Source organism: Lissotriton vulgaris, chromosome 6 (genome assembly GCF_964263255.1).
Source record: "Lissotriton vulgaris chromosome 6, aLisVul1.2, whole genome shotgun sequence".
NCBI lineage: Eukaryota > Metazoa > Chordata > Amphibia > Caudata > Salamandridae > Lissotriton > Lissotriton vulgaris.
Window position 1 is genome coordinate 554,211,404 of NC_141694.1, and position 17,928 is coordinate 554,229,331.

The window sequence follows — 17,928 nt, forward strand, 5'->3', positions numbered from 1 at the left end:
GCTCTGGGACCCACGTCTGAGCTACCCCAGTACACTCAGGGAGAAAATTACAAAAAACAATTTGATGGACAGAATGTAGATCAATGTCTTACATTCACCCCAGTACAATGATCTGGGCCTAAATCCATCGTTTTTTTGCACTCCACACCACCCTGGGTTAGATAATGGCTTTATGCAAATCCGCTCTGCCCCTGTGCCCCTGGGAACAGTCCAGTCCGAACTACACAGCCATATCTTTCCCAGACCGGAATCAAGCATCCGAGGACCGGATTCGGTCCATCACCTGTTGTGTTTGCATATTCCGCCCTAAGTGCGCTGGGGATGCCCAGACGTGGGTCCCAGGCACTCCACACCACTGGAGTTAAGCTAGCCGGGCTGATGAGAGGTGTTACCTCGAAACCGGTCCGGTCCTCGGATGCTTGATTCCGTTCCGGGAAGGACATGGCTTTTGTAGTTCAGACTGGACTGTTCCCATGGGGCACAGGGTCAGAGCTGATTTGCATATCGCCATTGTCTAACCCAGGATGGTGTGGAGTGCAAAAAAACAATGGATTTGGGCCCGGATCTTTGAACTGGGGTGAATGTGTGACATTGATCCACATTCTGTCCATCACTTGTTTTGTTGTTAATAAGTATATGCATCCTACCGGGAGACCCAACAGCAGTGGGAGCTATGGGACGGGAGTCCCCCGGTTATTTGGAAGTAGCAAGCCAGACACTTGAGAGCCACATATAAAAGTTAGGGGAGTGCAACCAGGTGACTAGGCCCAGGGGAAAGTGCAGCTAAGGTCCTGTCTTGTGACAGTAGGGGTCTCTGGGTGCTGGTGTCCACCAGGCAAGGCCCAAAGATCCAACTGAATGATCACTTCAGCTTTTCCGCCAATTAGTAGAGTTCAAAATATGGGGCACCCAGGCCCCCCCCCCCGCCCCGATTTTGGTGGGAGCTGTGAGACTATTGTGGATTCCTGAGGGGTTACCGGTAGACTCCATAGGCCCGATTCCCAGAACTAACTTAAGACATAATCCTAAACGTACAAACATTTTGGTATTCACAGAACGCACTTACTCATTTTGGTATTCACAAAAGGCACTTACTCATTTTGGTATTCACAGAAGGCACTTAAGTCTTAAAGTTAGGATTTTTCTCAGTTTAGGAGTAGTAAAGTTAGAATTCCTAGCTTTAGAACTCCTAAAGGCCTTCTATGAATTTAAAGTCTTAAAGTTAGGATTTTTCCAAGTTTAGGAGTAGTAAAGTTAGGACTCCTAACTTTATGACTCCTAAATGACTTCTGTGAATACCGAAATGAGTAAGTGCCTTCTAGGAATACTAAAACGAGTAAGTGCCTTCTGTGAATACCAAAATGGTAGTAAGTGTAGGGTTTTGTCTTACGTTAGTTCTGTGAATCGGGCCCCATATGTCCAGTACTGATTTGTGAAGCGTCACCAGTTTTGAGTTGGAGGAAGCTGCTAAGGTTTTGCAAAACTCCACTGTGAGGCGATTGGTCCTGGGAGTCTGGTCAGTGATAGCCGTTTTAACATCTTGGGCCATAATCAGTGTGTGAATTTCCTCCAATTCCAGGGGAAAATCGGGGCACGGTAGTCATCTGAATTACTTCTGGGGTAGCCTCCGAGTGATGACCATATTGGGCTTCGTAAAATTCTCTGTGGATGTCATGTTTGGAGTAAAGAAGAGTCCCATCCCGACCCTGCATGGACATTGTTTGTTGTTGTTGTGCATATTTAAGGACTAGCCACACTAGCAGGAGTTCAAATTTGCCACTGTCCATGTCAGTGTGGGCTACATGAGCCTTTTATTTGAAACACTGCTGTCTTTCCAGTAATGTGGCCTCAGTCTCCCGGACCTTGAGAAGGCGAGGATAAAGTGAAGGATTATCGGCCAATTGCTGTTCGATATCTAGGAATTGCTGTTCAATGCTGTTCAAATCTCGGTGTATCACATGCCATTCGCCGAGGGTCAAATGGATACACATTCTCCTTGAGATCATCTTAACGGCCTCCCCCTTCGTGGCCGGGGAGGAAGTGGACCACTCGTTATGTTGTAAATTGTCTGCAATGTGATTCACCAAGTGGGGATAAGGAGCAGTACCCTGCCCCAGGCTAATTGGAGCAGCATATAGTTGGGGCAGAGGGCAGTAGAACACATTATCTTGTTGAGGTGCACATAAAGATCTTAGACTGGAGAGTAAAAGGAGTAAAGTTGGACATGCAAGTGCCACATGTTCGGGAGTGACTAGTTTTAGAAGTAGGCAGGTTCTGGGTGCTAACGACCGTTGGGGTGCCCTGGAAGGGAGGATGCGAGCGGGCAAGTCTTAGATCTAGGATTGCATTGAAGTCACCACCTATGACCCATTAAATATGTGTCCAATGAGCTAGCCTGGCCGAAATGCATTGTAGGAAATGATCTTAATCTGTGTTAGGGGCATAAATGCTGCCCATTACAAGTGTAGAGCCATCCAGCTTGGCATTTAGGCGGATGAAGCTCCCCTTGTGGTCACTCTCATGTTATATCACTTGCAGGGGTGTGCTGTTTTTACCCAGATTAAAGTTCCCCTAGTATAAATGGAATAGTCTGTAGTGTAGAGTTGCCCTCTTGAACATATCTGGTCTGTCACAATGTCATATGTGATTTCTGCAACAGCCTATCTGTACCCCTTTTAACAGAATAGACAGCCGCTAAGTTTACCAGAGAATATGTGATACAAGTTTCGAGGCATCAGCATCTCCCTTTGATCAATCCTACGTGTTCACATGTGGAGAGGAAGGTGATGAGTCTCATATGCGGCAACTGGAAATCGGGTTAGAGAGAAATAGAGGAGTAAGGAGTCGTTAACACAAGGAAAATTGTAACCATAAAGGGGGAAGCCTAACGGGGGCATCCCTGAGGTAATACCAGAGGTAGGGGGCAAACAGCTGACTGCCCAAACCCCAAATAGCATCTACTGATCAGGGCGTGGAGCATGAGCAAAAAATTCCATGAACTGGGGGTAGTTTATGCTCTTAATAATGAAGGAGTAGCATGTATGAAAAAGATAACATTCGAAGGGTGCAGTTAACCCCTTCCACACTCATGACGAGCTGGGCTCGTCATGGTGTAGCCTCCTCGCTCACTGATGACGAGCCCAGCTCGTCATGTAAAGTGCGATTTACAAAAACTCAGCATACGAGCAGAATAAGAGCAGCGCGCATGTGGTTAATGTAGTGTAATGATGTTGATGAGAGTGGGAGCCCAACATCCCTCCAAAGGGTGCCAGAATCCAAGGGTGGCAGAGTGTAAGGGGCAAGTAAAGTCATGGAGATTCCCATTTGTCAAGGGAGAACGCCTGCTGTCTGGGATGTAACCTTAGGGGGCGATCGATGCTCCCGCTGAGTTTTGAAGGAGGGCATTGTTGTCATTTGAGGCTTTAGAGGAAGAGTTCATAGAGCCACTGGAAGGTTCCCAGAATCTAACCGCCTATAGGGCCAATCTTCTGCTCATGTTGACTTGGTCCTGGGAAGGGGCAGTAAAGGAGACCGAGGTGCCACCCACAACTCCTGAGGGCAGCTTGGTTGCCTTCTGCGATCCTCAGTCCAGCCCCATGCTGCTGCTAGTTCTTTGAATAAGTGGGTACACTGGGCTACCATCACTTTGAGCCTCACCATAAAGAGTAGAGTGCATTTGATCCCATATCATGTAGCTTCCATTTAACCCTTAAAAAGGAGAACCTCTGTCTCTGAACTTCTAATGTGTAATCCGGAAAGATCAAGAAACAGTGGTTGTTCGACTGGATGTGCCCAGATTGCTGTGTTCTTTTTTTTTTGTCCTCATGTCAGCATGGCATTTTACAAGTCAAGGGCCATTATCTGTCACCCATATATCGTATGGACCTATGCATTTTCTCAGCCAAACCCTTAAAAAGGTTCTTTCATCCCAAAGGATAAACACCTCTTCCATTTTCTAATAAAATCATAGGACACAGAAAAAAAAAATGAAAAGAGACAAGCATTTCCGCATGGCGAGCTTGACCAATCTGTGAACACCTGCCACAGAGCCCTAGTCCTTGATAGATTACCATCTATAGCTGTTCTGCTTGTCCACCTGGCCACTTTCACCAGCCATTAGGATGAGGGGGTACGTAATCTGTCCAGTATTTACACATCTCTAATCTGGCCAGTAATAACAGGTAAAATAACAACCCCCTTTGTTTACTGTTAAGCCTTGTTTGCAAATCATGATTCACCCCGAAGAGCACAAGAGTTACTATTAATGTTAATGGTATCTTCAAGATGTCGCAAATGGTAGATTCCACCACCTTCCAATATTGCTCTATTTCAGGGCATGTAAAAAAATATGTATATCATTGACTTTTGGTGTTTTACATCTGTTACAACTAGGGATCGGTTGAGATATAAATGTGAATATTTTTTGCGGTGCCCAATATAATCTATTTATTGTAAAAAAAAGTTATGCCTTTTGAAATTTGCTGGTGTAACTAAAAAGTATTGTGCTTTTAGGGAGTGCTTCCAGAGTGATTGCAAATCCTCTTCCTGGAGTGTATCCTGCCAGATAGTGGGTAGGGGCTCTAATTACATTTCCCCCTACATGTACCACTTGCATATACCACTTGGAGACTTCTTTGTTCTTTTTTCTTGTATCCTGAATATCATTCTTGAAGTCCCAAAACGACCCTGTCTCATGGGGTATTGTGGAGAGCCATGAAGTTAGCTGAATATATTTAAAGTTAGATAATCTATTATCAGTCTTGGCTTTCAATACTTCCCAAGGGACCAGTTTGCCTTTGGATAACATTTCACCCCACTTGATCAACCCAGCTTACCTCAATATTAACTTGGATGCCATGTTCTGTCAAATATTGTGTCTCGTCCTTGTAGCAGAATATCCTGACCACTATGCAAGTGGAGAGACTCCCACTAGAGTGTGGCAAGCCGGCACCCAGTAAGCCCTTTCAAAAGAGAAGTAAGATGTGAGGGTTTGAGCGAGGATCAAGTCTTTTAACCGGTTCTCAAGGTATTAAATTATGTTACAGCCCTCTGAGAGGCTAAGAATATGAATATGGTTGCGATAGAAGCGGACCTCTGTATCCTCCTCTCTATGTTCTAGAATGCAGACCCTATCCTGTAGGTCCTACACTCAATCTTGGAGGTCTGTCTTTCGTGGAGGGAAACATCATTAACAACGAAGGCAGTACTACGCATAACGTTTACAACGAGGCACTTACCACGTAAACGTCTTTCCAACGCGTATGCCTTCAACGATGTCTCTACCACGAACAAAAAAAAAACGTAGGATTAAAAAGGCGGGTTGGGGGGGGTCTCCCCCCCCATAAAAAAACGATCCCGACGTGCCGAAGAAAACAGCGTCTTAAGAGAGGAAGCGGAATAAACTTCCGCTTCCTCTTTACGACGTAAGAGCGACGTAGTAAAGATGATGAGGGGAAAACGAATTCCGTGGTAACGCATGCGTGGAAAAGGCATGCGCTGCAACGGAATTTGTGGTAACGTCATATAACCTTCGTGGGTGCAGTTCCGCTGGTGTTTACTCAGTGGTGGTGACTAGCTTTGCAAGGCACCTCTGTGGTCATCTCACAGGAGGTTTACATCAGACTCTACTGCATCAACCTTCGCTTCCAGGGCTATGCAGCATGCTTCAACATCCTTTAGTGTAATGTCTTCTTTGTACAGTTGTATAGCTGACCAGCGCAGAGAAGAGCCTGAGCTGCATGGCAACTGGGTTCTAGGCCAGATGACTTTGGTGTCCCCGGTTTTGTGACCCCATGGAAGGAAAAGCTAGGAGTAGGTCTAGCTAGAAGGCAGTGGTGCAGCACAAGAGACCCAACCCCCTCACTCAACCATCCCCACCCAAGTTTCCTACCCTGGCCATTCTCCTTGTGAATGGTAGAGCCTAGTCTACAAGGGTCATACTCAGGCCCTCGTACTACAGGCCCAGGATGCACCATCTGCGCTAGGTCCTGTACTATGGCTCCCCCATCGGCACCTGATGGGGAGCTCACCAGACCCACTTCTTGGTGGTCCCCGAACTCACCAGGGGAGAAGGCAGGCTCAGCCAAGCCAGATCAAGGTGTCCTCAGCTGCAGGCAGTTTCTGGTGCAAGGTCCAAGTGAGTCTGCTGCCCCTGAAACAAAGCAAACACAACAAGATGATTGATGGAGCACTGAAACTTTTCATACACTCACCAGCAGTCACAATTGGATCTGGGTTGAATCCATCATCACTCTTTTGCTCACCTCGCCTCCCCAGTTCAGACCCAGCCATATGCAAATAAGTCTTGACCCTGTTCCTCATGGGAACAGTCCAGCCCGCCCTGCCAAGCGAGGTCTTTCCTGGACTGGAAACAAGCCTACTGGGACCAGTTTCGGGGTAACACCCCTCTTCAGCCAAGCTACCTTGAATACAGTGGCAATGTGAGCAATGGACACATGATTGAGCATACCTTGCCAACATAGGGAGAACAAAGCAAACACAATAAGATGATGGACGGAGCGCTGATAATTGTCAGACCTTCACCCCCATTCACTATTATACCAGGGTTGAATCCATCATTGTTCTTTTGCTTACGACCAGCCATCTGGAATCACCAGGATGATCCGGGTCTTGGTCACTTCAGTTCTCAGAAGGGGGCCTCACCCGACTCAGTGGCCCATGAGGCTCTGCAGATCCTTCACTTAGTCACTCTTACTGGAACTCATGAATGGCCTCATTTCCACTGGGGTATGATAACTTCAAAGAGTATCATGCCACATGTGAGTTCACCACTCGAAAAAAAAAGTCAAGATATCCCCGTCAGTGGTAATGTTCCCCATGAGGTTTTTGAGGATGTAGTGGTGGGAATGTCAGTCCATCGGTGGGGGGGGGGGGTCGGGGGGGAGCTTTAATTGGAGACTGGAGTTGCCTTGACATTGTCTACCTCCATTTCCTTCAGCCTTATCCTGCTCTTACAACCTTTTGTTTACTCCGATCAGCTCATCTACCCTGAAATTGTATGGAAAGACTTTAGGCTAACATTACTGCAATCTCCTTTATTGCCACTACTCACAGCAGCCCCTTTAAAGGATACAGATTTAACAACATTCAATCCGAATAAATGGCCAGAAACCCACCCATCTTCCTTCTTTTTTGCTGCTGCTCACAGAGATAAGTAGTTTTTCAATGACATGTACTAAGCATACCAGTAAGGAAGTGATTACTTTTACTAATGGTATTCCGATATGAGTGTTTCAACTATGAAGTAAGTGTGGAGATTTTGATGGGTTTAAAATTCCTGTTGTTATGAGTTTAGCTTGTGACTATTTGAGAGTTAGTTGTGAATGGCATTGTTTATCAAATCATACATGTGTGTATATGTTTTTCAAGTCCTTGTCACATTAGGCATGGGAATTATATATCAAAGATAATGTTAAAAACTGAGGTTTCAAAAAGTAGTTGGGAATTCAAATACAGTGTTTGTGTTGTTAGTTGGTAGATGAGCGGCTCTATTGGCACGTGAGCTTGAGCTGAGGCTGTGCACCGCATTCGAGTGGGTTACAAATGCTAGAGTGGGGAGTGTGAGCAGAGTTGTAGGCCTCCGCGATAGACAGTGCCTGTAGGCTGCTCATTCTTTCTAATAAAGAGAAAGTTAACACAAATAAGTTTCAGTGACAGAAAGTTATGGCTTTCGGTATCATTAATGCATTTATGCTGCTCACTGTATGCCATCAAGCAGGAAATGGGTCAGAAGCCTCAATACGAAACACCCGTAGAGAATGAAGAAGGTTTCAGTTTTGAGGGGATTAAAATGCATGTCTGCAATTTTAGAAGTTTGGGATCAGCTCATAACAAATGTAAAAGTTAATGATAGATTGGGGTAGGAATGTCGTTTTCTACTTTAAATTGCTGTTGCATTGTGTGTTTTTTTCAGAACTGGTGGCAGATAGCAGTCAAGTGGTTAAGGGCTTGTTGATTTGGTTTCTATTCAGTGACGATTTAGGGTTGTATTCCACTCTGTATTTGGGTTATAGAAAGAATAAAGTAAGTGGTATTTGGGGAGTGGTTCTTAATTTCTGATCAGAAAATAAATATGACGGAGGCAAACCTTATGGAGAAAATGAATGTTTCCATAGAAGATAAGATAGGTAGTATGCTGAATAAATTCTCAGCAGATTTAGATAAGAAAATGGAAAAAAGGATAGATGATTTACTACAATCAAGAGGGATTTCAAATCAGGAAGAAAGATTTTGGTCTGCTGGAGCGGGCCCAATAGTTAAGAAAGGAGGTAAGGTGAGCAGGAAATGTAAGCACTTGGAGGGGGATCGGGCAAAAGCAAAGCAGAGTAATTCTGTAGTGGCAGACGTTGGGTTTGGTGGCTGCACAAAACAAGTTAGTACGAGGACACGCATGGGGACCAGAAAAAGGGTCCAGAAAAGGCAAGTGAAAAGCCATTATGTTTGTGCAGGCATACTACTGTCCTCTGCAATGATTCATCTGGCGGTGTAGAGGTAGAGTTAAGTTGTTCATCAGGTTTTGAGTCTGATGAGAATGATGTTGCCACTGTACAGCAGGCAGGACAGGTAAAAGGGTTTAAAAGTGATGGGTCCACTCCCTTACAGAGCCGCTGGGAGATTTTATGTTTGACCTAATGCTCATAAAGCATTCACTTTACCTTTAGGGGTCACTGGCACCAAATGTGGTGAAATATGTCGGGACATGGCTGCATAAGCAGATCCCTAAACATGTGAGACTGGCATGAGGATCGGAGTGCCCAAGACTGAACTTGGGCAATACAATTTCTATGACTCTAGACCTTGATGCTAAGATTTTAGTATTCATTGAAGGGGGATTGGACCTTCGAAAGTGTTTGGACAAGGGTCTAAGGATGTGCCAAGATAGATTATTGGACTTCACGGCCCCACTAACGAAAATATTTGTTATGGCAGAAGAGGCATATATTGCTAAGAAGGCTCTGGATGTTGAGGAGTTAAGAGAGTGGTTCCAGAGGTCAGTGTGTCTCCTAGCAAAATGCAAACACAGTCAGATCTGTTGAGAGAAGAAAGCACCTGCTATTTAAATAGACCCAAAGTTAGTTGAAGTGGCCAATAATGAGGCAGGCCATGAGGCAAATGGTATTCTCTTTGGTGACACTTTTATTAAGATGTCCAAGTATGTTGGGAGATTTAGTTTCCTGCAGAAGTCTCGGCTGGAAATTAAAAAAGGTCTTTGACCGACAGGTTTTTAGTGGGTTGGGTGAGCGAGAGATCAATTCCTTGGCTGTGGACAGGGCATTAATAGAATTTTTTTCCCTAGGATACAAGACCTACCGGTACCAGACCTCCTACCACCCAGGAAATTTGTATCCCCTGAAAAGTTTGGAGGAGGTTGTAGAACCCAAGATTCGGTAAGACAAGACTCTTGTATTGTTCAGTCAAAATTGGACTGCAGACTTTCTCAATTTTTTCAAAGTTGGACACAAATACCAAAAGATCCATGGGTTTTAGAGATGGTGTTGAGCTACCTTATACATTTTATGGAGGAGCCAGTTCTGTACTGGCTTCCAGAAATTATAAGATTCAATTCAGGTCCTTCAGCTTTGCTGAGCAGGAACATTCTAGATTTAGAGATGAAAGGCACAATCGTGGAAGTGAGAAACTATCTGAAGGGATTCGTAAGCAATATTTTCCTTGTGGATAAGAAAAATAAAGGGGTGAGGCATGTCATAAACCTAAGGTATCAGAACATCTGGGTTGTATACCATCACTTCAAGATGGAAGGAATGCATATGCTAAGAGATGTGTTACAGGTAAGACCGGATGACTCGATTAGATTTGAAGGATGCTTATCTGACGGTTCCAGTATGGGAACCACATCAAAGGTTTCTTCAGTTCAGATGATTGAATATAATGTGGAAGTTTGTTTCTCTTCCATTTGGACTATCTTCCATCCTTTCATGTTTTACGAAGGTGCTTCGTCCTGTGGCAGCATTTTTAAGAGAACAAGGGGTGCGTCTCATAAACTATTAGGACAATATTTTGATAATGATCCAGGACAGATCAAAGGCAGAGGAGCACACAAGGAGAGCTGTGCTGTTGTTGGAGGATCTCGGTTTTGTGGTCAACAGGTAAAATTCATGTTTAATACTGAGTCAGAAAACTGTCAATTGAAGTTGACCAAGGAGAAATTGAAAAGAATAAGAAAAGAGATTCCGCAGGTGTTGGATATTAAAAACAGTTCTTTAAGAATGCTAGTGAAAGCGGTAGGTCTGTTTTCTTTTATTATTCAGGCTATTTTTCCTGGATCTTTGAATTATTGGGCTCTTCAGAGGGTAAAATTAAAATCCAGGCACTTGAGAAATGATTAAAAAAATTCAGAGCAGATTGTGCTTACAGTGGAAGCGAAAGGGGAGCTGGATCAGTGGTTAAGGAATATGGAGACTTGGAATGGGAAAGCTATCTTTGGAGAGAAACCAGAGATCATTATAAAGTCAGATGCGAGTTTGACATTTTGGGAGCTCACTGTGGTGTGATTTCAATAGGAGGCGTTTGCCAGAGAGGGAAAGAAGGCTCCATATAAATTGTCTCTAGCTTTTGGCAGATTCCTTTGCAATTAGGAGTTTTACAAAGCACAAGGCACAAGGCTCACTGTTTAGTACTCTGCAGGATGGACGATGTATCAGCTATGAGATAAGTGAACAAGTTGGGGGGTCTGCAATCAAAGGATCTGGCGGAGCTAGGAAACATTTTCTGGGATTACTGTTTGAATAAGAATGTTCTACTGCAGGTGGAAAACATCCCAGGAATGAAGAATGTGGAGGCAGGTAGTCATGGAATTACTGGGAATCCAGTGATTGGAGACGGCACAGGTCAGTTTTTATAAAACTGAAGCAGATTTGGGGTCCTTGTCAGGTGGATCTGTTTGCAAACAGGTTGAATACCCAATGGGTGAAGTTCTTCAACAGGCGTCTGGATCAGGAGTCAACAGGAATATATGCTTTCAGGCAGGGGTCTCAGTGCTTATGCATTCCTGCTATTCTCGATGATTACTAATGTAACTTGAATGGTGCACAGGAGGAAGGAGACAGTGGTATTGGTAACACCTCTATGGAAGTCACAGGTTTGGTACCTGATTCTTTTGTCGCTGTTGATAGAATTCAGGAGATTCTGTTGGGACCATTAGGAGAAATGCACGAGTTGGTAATATCAGATTATTTGAGGCTGAAAGGTTGGAAAATGTCAGACGTATCTGGGAGGTGACAGGACTTTTGCAGGAAGCTTCAGATCTTATTAAAGAATCCTGGGCTCCGGGCACCAGGAAGATGTATAGATTGGCATGGCTGGAATGCGTTTGCTGGTGTGTGGGGTGGGATTTTGAGCGGTGAATTATTTTGATTGATTGCATGCAGTAGAGGTGGTTAACTATTTGACTCATTTATTTAAATCAGGTCTGGCTCACAGGACCATTAATGTGCATAGATTTGCTATAGCTGCAAGACATGTTTTGTTGAATGGTGTTTCCAAAGGGCCGGATGTTTTGGTTAAGCAGTTGATGAGGAGTGTAAGAGTTTCTTAACCTCCAGTTTCAAGATACAAATCTGTTTGGGATGTATCTAAAGTTGTTACCTATCTGGGAAGATTAAATACAAATGCTGAATTGAAATTGAAAGTTTTTTCTCATAAGCTAACTATTTTGCTGTGTTTACATTTACTTAGGAGCGGTTAAGATGTAAGAGCATTGGATTTTTAGAAGTAGACAAGTTTTGTGTAGTTCGTAGCGTAAAAGAGTATGACTGGTGAAATTCCCAGTTATGCATCTTATCAGAACATCAAACATTAATGTCTTTTAATCATCCGCTTAAGGCTGTGTCATCACCTGCTCTTGCGCATTGGGTAAAAGAGGTGATGAAAAATATGGGTGTTTTATAAGTATGGTTGGTGCACATGCTGTGAGTGGTTCTACTGCATCAAAATCATGTATACTGGAGGGTACATTGGAGGACATTTTAAAGTGTGCAGATTGGTCGAATGATGCAATTTTCAGTAGGTTTATTTTAAACCTGTTGTGAGTGTAGCTTCTTGCCTATTGGAGAGGCTTTAAACTTGCATTAATATTAGCCTCTGGTCTTGCCATAAAATGTAGATTTTCACAACTTTGCTGGTCAGAAAAGCTGGATTTTTTTAAAGATACTCAAGCTAATATTATCCCTCCCTTTTGCCCAACCCTCTATTTATGGCTGTTGGTTTTTTCGTATAGTTCATGCACAACAGTAAGAAGATGGAAGACATATAGAGCTACTGTAAATAAAGCTATTCCAAATTCAGGAGAATGTTGTTTGGACTTTGATCCTGTTGAATTTTGGAGGTGTTTTGGAAACCTTTTAATATTTGTTATGTTTGGCAGTATGCTAAAAAAGAAGGAAAGTATGCCTGGGGGTTATGGCCTTTGGTTGAGATTGAAGTTTTGTATTCTTTTAAAGGGGCTGCTGTGAGTAGTGGCAAGAAAGGATATTGTCATACTATTAGCCTTCATGTCTTTAAAAATCCATATTTTCTGACAATCAAAGCTGGGGCAAATTCTACTCTCCCTCTAGACTTTCTGAACCTCAATTCCACCTTCCTATTTTTGCTAAAGTAAGCTCAGACATGTATCATTATGGTAATAAGGCCAAGTTGGACTTGATAAGCACCACAGCTCTGCGTTCCAGTCTCTGGATGGAGTATCTAGAAAATGATTAGATTTTTGTACATGCTGACTTGCTGTGCACCAACTATTGCTGACTTGCTGTGCACCAAATATTAGCTGCATATGCAGGTCAATATGGCGGGTTTTGCCCAGATGAAGCATCTTTCATTTAAGAAAGTATTTTCCAAGTTGCAACGTAAGGATTCTTAGATGACTCTCACAACGTGCATCCCACGTTGTATCCAAGATGAATTGAATACTCCTGTCTCTACGCCACTGAAACATAATTGTAGACATTTTACATTGAATTATTTTCCCATTTGGTAATTCCAAGCAATTTGGAAAGATTTCAGAACCATATTTTGCCGCAGTGATTTGTTTTGAAGGGAGAAGCCTTTGACACAATTTTGAGACAGGTAATTGTTTCTTCGAAAGGGACAATCCAAAATCACTTATCTATTTTGTGCATGTTAATGTTTATGTAGATACAATCATTTTATATCAGCCTTTTGTCAATGCCCAATGCATGCACCTCTTTAAATACAATTATTTTGATGATTCACTGTATGGCATTTTTATGGGACACACTGGCAACGTGACTAACATTTTTTGACTTTCAGCCCAGAGGGCTGCAGCCGTGTGTCTTTTGTCAATTGTGGATTTTGTATTAATGGTTATCTTTTACATTGTTTTAGATTGCCTTTCAGTGCGTTCTTAACTTGTAAAGGTTTTAATTAACTAGGCAATTTCGATTTTGGATTTTGAAAACTAGAGGTATTGCAATAGGGTTTTTATGGGTTGTGGGGTCAATTAATGAACACATGAATATGCCATTTACAAAGTGTACAGCTGTCAATGGATGTCCCAGTGCTCAGCAGCAGACAGAAGGAACAATGGTTATCTAATGAGACGCAGCATGACTAAAATAACCAGGGGGCATTATATCAAGACAGGCGATACAATTATTGCCGTTTTAGCGGCAGAAAACTGCTGCTAAAACGGCGATAATGGGCTTGATAATATACTCTATGGAATTCCATTTGAAGCCCATGTTAAATGTGAAGGACATCTAACATGGGATTCAATTGGAATTCCATAGAGCATATTATCAAGCCCATTATCGCCGTTTTAGCGGCATTTTTCTGCCGCTAAAACAGCGATAATTTTATCGCCTGTCTTGATAATATGCCCCTAGGTTTTAAGCCTTTACTTAAATGGCGATTCAACAGGCGAAGCCAGAATAAAGGAAGGCAGAGCATTCCAAAGTTTGGGGGGCATGTAGAAGAAGGAACATATCTTGGGATCTCAAGAAGCAAATGACAGCACACGGATTCTTCTATCTCAGCATTCAGGTCTGATCATTAAATAACCCCACCATTGGTGCAATGGACCTTTGTTCCTCCACAAGTGGAATATTGAGAAGGAGCAATCATTTAAATAAAACTTTCATAAACAACAAAATCCATTTAAGGTGTTATAAAAGTCACTAAAGATAAAATGTAAGAGTGAAAGGCTTTTATTTTTAATCTAATAAGATTTGATTGTCTTATGTTGTAAATATTTATATTTTAGTCATCATTATTACAAATTAAAACGACCCATTCATTGGTATTTCAAAACAAGGTAAAATACAGAGAAAGTGATGCCTGAAACGCTGTTTGCTGCCCTGGGCTGCTGTCGGGCAGTCTTTTGTTTTTCGCGGTAACCTGCTCCTTCTCGCCGCATTGCCCTGGTGGGACTCGTGATCCCAGGGTACCCCGCCACTGAATTGCTCACAGCTGCTGTGTTGGGGAGGCGCTGACACTGCGCTATAAAGCGCCGCCTTGCCCCACGCAGTGTAAGATGCCTGAAACGCTGTTTGCTGCCTTGGGCTGCTGTCAGGCAGTCTTTTGTTTTTTGCGGGAACCTGCTGTGCTCGCCGCATCTCCCTGGTGGGACTCGTGGTCCCAGGGTGCACCGCCACTGAATTGTTCACAGCTGCTGCCTTGGGGAGGCACTGACACCGCGCTATAAAGTGCCCTCTTGCCACACGCAGCACGTGACGTGCCCGGGCAAAGCCCGGGTCATGGGCGGGCCCGTCCTAGCCCGTCATCGCCAGGAAGAGGCAGGGCAGGGCCACCCCCCTTTCATCCACCATCATGGTCTCTCTCTCAGGTACTGTTTTGTGATATTTAACTTTTCCTCTTGGGCAGTAGAGACACTGAGTGGTGCCTGCTAATTTGGAACATTCTGTGCTACGCTGAAGGAGTTGTGAACTGACTATTCATATCACACTTGCTACTGCTAATTTTACTGGTTTACAGACCCTGTCCTGTGTGCCCGAACTTTGCACTGCACCTTGCACTTTAGCGTAATCTCTTCGATTAGTTGTTTCCTTCACATGCTGCTGATCACTTTTTAATGTATTGTGCACTTTTTTTTGAGGATTGTAACAACGGTGTTGTGGAGTTCTTGTTTTAGTTATTTTAGTACTGTGTGCTCTCGCCTCGACTTGCATTTTTGCACATTGCAAAGGGCAGATGGCTAAGCTTAAATCAGCCTGCAATAATGGTTCTCCCACCACAAAAAAAGGGCTGAGGATGCACAAAATCAATATTGGCTCAGGGAACTCATGGCAGGCCCTCACCATCTGCCCCGCCCCCAAGTGTTGATAGTGAGGGAAATCTACCTTTTATGAATCCGACTATGGCAGGGCAATTATCCATGGGCTCTGAGGAGGGGAACTTCTGGATAAGGTTAGAAACCATGCTATCCACGCTACTAGACCCTAAGTTAAAAAAAAATATGTGCAATAGAAGGGAGGTTAGCCCAACTAGAGGGAATTAGCAGCTGTAGCCCTCTACCCACCCTGGTAGTGAGTCCACTTATCAACATTGTTGATACAGCAAGGAGGGAAAAGGAGATACCATGGAGAGGGCAGAGGTGGGGCTATTACAAGAACTATTGCTATCGGTGAGGCACAATAAAAGAACAGGTGTAACACTAATGGGCCTAGTGTTGCTGACATGGGGGCTATTTTTTGCCAGCTCCTTAGTAGAGAAGGATCATCAAGGTCCTACAGGGGAAAAGGGGCTGGAGAGAAGGGACCATCATAGTCCGAAACTCCCAACAATAGACCTACCACCTGAATCTACCCCATATGTAGTGGTACTGGGGAATATACCTCCGCTTACAACCGGGGTTATTGAAGATTTTGTCCAATTAAAGAACAAACTCACTCTTTGGTTCTCACACAACACCACTGTGGGCCACCGTGTATCCAAAAATATCTTAATGGCACGTAGGGTCCATTGGATAGGGAACTCACTTTAAATGGACAGTGGAGATTGTGTCATCGTAAATTTTGATAACCCTTTCACGGCTGGGCATCTTCTATCCAAGGATTTTAGTCTCACACCATTAACTGGCTCCGTTATCAAGGCTCTCCCATTGATTAATTTGATAACACAGCTCGTTATAGGGAGATGCCAGAGCAGGGCTTTAGGGCACAACAACTAGGAGGATGGACAAACATACAAGTTCCTTGGCAACAGCTACCCACCCCAGTTCATTTTGCACGGGAAGATGAGGGACAGTTACTTAGCCCTTAAACATTGGATCTGGAAAATAGATTTGCAGCTCTATCTGGGTTTGGAAAACTGCGATTGACTTCGGATTCCTGTAGTTTCCGGCCCCCCGTTAGCTACTCCCACATACTTTAATGGAACCAGCCCTGACGCATGCTGACGTGAGGCCCAACAACTTCTTATCCGGGAATATTGCTGGCTTGGCCAACAAATTCCAAGATCCCTGTTGGGTATGTTTTGTGAAATAATATACTATAATTATCCTACAAGAAACATGGTCAGTGGATTGCAATCGTTTTTAGAAGGTTACAAGGCATTCTGTGTTCCGGCCACTCCTTCAGCGAGAGGCAGGCCAAGGGATGGCTTGGTTACTTACATTTCCGTGGCTGTGGATTGCAAATTGCACGTGATTTCAACCCCATATCGGGGAATTCTGGCACTGTCAGCAACTAGGAGGGACACTAGATGAGGAATCCTTAACTTCTACAACTCGGAGGTTTGTCCGCCAGGGGATTGTAATATTACTAACTTGGGAGGATTTATAAAAAAATCAATGGGCACAGGTTCTTATAACCTCCTGGTTTCTGGGGATTTTATTTTTGCACCCCTGTGGTAACCCCTCATTTTCTTGCATTTCTGAGTTAGGTTGCCCCCATATGTCGGGTTTCATTTTGAACACCACCCTCAAGGGGAATTGCTGAATGACATGCTGAATGATCTTGATATCGTGGTTATGATGTCCTTAACCAACCCATTTACCAAGTTCCCTACACCAACATTCAAAGGGAATTGTAGAGGAACTTGTATTGATTTAATCCTTATCTCTGCATCGTTACAATCCTTTTTTATTGTTTTTACTATTTTAGACAGTGAATTTAGTGACCATAATCCTATATCAATTAATGTGTTGGGCCCATTAGCTCTAAAACCACGTAGGGCCATCCCTAGTTGCATGCTGAAACCGAAAGATGGTAAACGTAGATTAAAGTGGTCCCAAGTATTGCCTGATATTTTCTATAATAATGTGAAGTTATCTTGTGCCCATGAACTGGAACTATATACATCTGAGAGGTTTACCCAAAACGAAGTCCTTGGCGTCTATGAAGCATTAGCAACAAAAGTAGAGGAACTGTTATGTGTGCCGTGTGGTGGCACTGCCACACATTGCCCCAGATGGTTTGACTCCTATTGCTCCAAATCAGCTAAGCGGCTGAGGGAAGCTCTGGCGGCCAAACCAAGAATTCAATCTGAGGTGTGAGCATGCAGAACAGATTACAAGTTAGCCTTGGCTAAACGCAGGGGAACCTTGAAGGTATAAGCCTGGAAAGAGCTGATTGACTCCAGCACACTGAGGAATAGCTCAAGGTTCTGGAGTCCTGTGAATGGGCCTCTGTTTTGCAAGGATGATGGGGATGGCATGGTGGCCCACATCACAGAGTAGGAGTGGGTAATTCATTTTCAATCTATGTTTGATTGCCCGCTCGAGCTCAACCAAAGTGAACCCAGGAACAGGAAGGACGCTGTGATCAGCTTCAGAAGGAGTGAGATCATGGAAGGGATCCTAGGGCTAAGCATCAACAAAGCTCTAGGCCCTGATGGGATCCCCTCTGACTTATTTAAGTCAGATTCCTCATTCTGGACCCCGATTCTAGAGTCCCTATTGAATGCTGCAGCAAA